This window comes from Montipora foliosa, chromosome 9 (assembly GCF_036669935.1).
Source record: "Montipora foliosa isolate CH-2021 chromosome 9, ASM3666993v2, whole genome shotgun sequence".
Classification (NCBI taxonomy): Eukaryota; Metazoa; Cnidaria; class Anthozoa; order Scleractinia; family Acroporidae; genus Montipora; species Montipora foliosa.
This window is the reverse complement of record NC_090877.1, coordinates 19,828,859-19,832,287: the sequence shown is the minus strand read 5'-3', so window position 1 is coordinate 19,832,287 and position 3,429 is coordinate 19,828,859. Positions and strand designations below refer to the sequence as shown.

At 37.9% G+C, this 3,429-nt stretch overlaps 1 pseudogene; it reads left to right on the top strand.

Moving 5' to 3' along the window:
- Positions 1 to 889: 889 nt before the first annotated feature.
- LOC137970759 (uncharacterized) overlaps positions 890 to 3,429 on the top strand; it is a 14,862-nt pseudogene continuing 12,322 nt past the window's right edge.

Here is a 3,429-nt window from a genome sequence, read left to right as displayed (position 1 = left end):
TTTAAAATGAAAAATGAAAATGAAGATGACTATTCTTCTAAAAAAAAAAAGATATCGCTTAAGTAGCTACAGGATTTATGGAACACTTAGTGTGGTATGAGCTTATGTTAAAATAAATTACATCTGTGTTGTTCCTCTTATGATTACTATTATTATAATTATGCCGTTATTATACATTTGTTAATTACTTTTAATACTATTTTTGTTATTATCATGCTACGTATTTTGTATTTTTTTTTTGTACTTTTGCTTCGTTTGGTTTTGTACATTTGAACTTGTAGTTTTCCTTGACTGTATTAAATATTGGCGTATTTTTGTCATATTTCTCCCAGGGAACTGCACTTCAACCTTATGAAAATATTACTATAAATGATGATGATGATGATGATGATGTTGATGTTGAAAAGAGCGTGCGAGACAAGAAAGATACCATAAAAGAAATTGAAATAGAAATTTGTTTATTGTTCATCTGACTAATTTGTGATAAATCCTTGTTTCAAAAGCTTCTTAATTCTTCCAAAATATACATCATATTGATACTCTGGAACAAGATCTAAATTTGATGACCAGCAACAACACGCGGAACCTCTAAATCTAGTCTACTAGTTGTCCTCGTGAGAACCTATATTTGTGAAAAGAATAAACGCAAATGCGACACAGCGATGTTTTTTTTTAATTTTGTGATTGCTAACATTATTTGATGTGATATAGGTATAAACGTTCTGCTGTGTTTATTTGAAGAATGTGTTACTAATAAACCCGACCGCGATGTGAACTTTATGCCCCTACATCTATACGTGGAAGGCAATTTCGCAAATGATACACTCAAGTGGTAGACGTGGCTTTAAGTGTCAGACAGAGCGGCATTGTTGGGAGAACCGAGATGAAAATGGCTGCTCAAAAGAGTTGCCCGTCGTTTACGTCGATTATTTCTGTTTTATCGATTGCACTTTATTGCGGAGGGTTCTTAAGAGTTGAACTTCAGTTAAACAAGCAAAATAAGAGAATAGACGCTCTGGAAACCGACTCCCAGGTTGCGCCACGGGAGAGCGGTCCAGACATTGGAAAAATCTCAGAGAATTCTCTCGGTAAGTTTAATCTTGTTGTACAGCTAGAGTTACTGACATCGAAAAATGGAAACAAAAGATAGAAGATGGGGATTGCAATAACTTATACATTTACTTGATAATAAACTGATAAACTGGTGCGAATAAGCAGATAGTACAGCCTAAGTTCACTGAGCATCGGATTCCTAGGAAGGAAACTCTTCATTATCCTGAAACAAAAGCCTCCTTTGTTCTCAAAACTGAGTAACGAGATCTGTCATGAGAACAAAGCAAATGCTTGCCCAAAGAGATTTGCCGCTGACTATACCTGAGTGTACATGTGTACGACTCACTATTGATGAATACATCTTTTAATTCAATTCCTAGGTGATCAAAGAGGATCTAAAATTTTAGCTGGTCAGGCATTTCAAAAACAAACGCGATGTAATTTTTGCCTTAGGTGCTTAGTTGTTGCGGTTTGCGTTTCGATTGCGGAGCTCGCTACGAACTTTAAGTCAATTTTTTACAGCAGTAGTGATGATAAGCGGGGGAAGTCCTCAACAGCAGATTGAATTTGACTTGTTGAAAATGGAGGTAACGTAAGTTCACATTTTTAGCTTTTTGGCCTTTTATTTCCACAAAATTAATTATACGTTGGCGTCTTCGAATACTTGTCTAACCTCGGTTGCGGTCCTGGGGAGAAGTTTGAAAATATGGGTCAGATTAAGAGGAGCTAGTGGTATGACACAACTTTAATAAATAAACACACTATGTATTTCTTAAATTGCTTGTTAAAAGATTTAATATATATTTTTAAGAAATGAAACCCATTTTGTGTGTATTGCAAAAACTGCGTTGGCACAACAAGATTTCTCTTAGGCGTGCTCTGATTTTTTTCGCTTTTATTTTAATTTTTATCTCAGCTTTTCGTGATTGAGTGAGTTTTTACTCGCTTGCTGAAAGATTTCTTACGGCAATTCTTTTTGCTGTATCGTGTAAAATGTTCCTGTTGATGTTTTAGAACTTCTGGGCAATGGAATCCACCGAAATAGGCGCCAGGTTTACTCCACTAAGAACGAAACGGAAAACAGACAAACGCCAGTCGAGAAATCGAAAACTGATCAACTGTTATCGGATCTGAGAGTGAAACTTTGTCAGTCAAACATCGACAAATGTTCAGCAGGTCTCCCAGGCCCTCCCGGTCTACCTGGCCTGAGAGGAGAAAAAGGCTCTCGAGGACAAAGGGGGCAGCAAGGACGAACCGGAAACAAGGGAGATAATGGCATCATGGGATCGCCAGGAAAAAGTGGAAAGCATGGTATCATGGGACCTGCAGGGCCTAAAGGAGAAACTGGACAGAAAGGACAGAAAGGAGATACAGGAATCACAGGAAGACCAGGAGCAAAAGGTGAGCCTGGTGAATCGATTGCAGCTCTCACTGCTGCTGTTTCGCCGGCAAAGTTAACAGTTAGTGAAGGGGAGACAGCCTCTTTCCAGTGTTCAGTCAGCGGTAATCCAAAGCCTGCAATAAAATGGAGTAAAATGAAAGGGCAGTCAGAAATAGGTTTGTCAGAAGTCTCAGAAGAAAAGTTGCTTTTGCGAAATGTCGCTGGAAGTTACTCGGGTGCATACAAGTGTTCAGCATCAAACATCTTGGGACAAGCACAAGCAGTGGCGCGGCTTGTAGTAAACGGTAAATTGATCATTTTTTGCCTTTTTTTTTGTTTCTTAGCAGGTGCAATGAAACTACTCAGAATGCCAAAACGAGGCAATTGAACTGTGTAAGGATATACTTTGTTTAGGCTTGATTCTGTAACAAGCAAAATTCTCCGATTTGAATAGAACAGTTCTTCAGACTATCCTGGTTTGGTGTTAGTAGCATTAAATGGTCGAAACAAAAGACTTTAAATATTTTATTAACGAAATTAAATAGCTCTTGCAATCGGCAGCTTCACTAAGGTATGAATGGTTTAGTGTTGTCTGAAGTAAATAAGAACCGATCAGTTTGCACAAGGAAAGATCATTCGCCACTCACTAGAATATGTAAAGCAACCACAATCAATCAACAACTTTATTAATGTGTCAAACTCTTCTAGCTGGCCACAAGTGGCCTACTAATCGGGACACAACTAAGTCATATTTGTTGAAATTCTGTTTTATTCATTATATTAGTGTCTGAGCTGATGATTCGATTATTAGCCACTCCCCGGCAACCCTACCTCTTTCGTCATATTTCTGGAAAAAACGTTTTCTCTTCAACTTAGCATAGCTTGTGACGAAGATAGCTGCATGAGATCATGAGTAACGTGACTAACTGAACGTCGATAACTGGAATTTCTTACCTTTCTTGTTTCAGTTCATCCTCGCATTTCACTTAATCCTG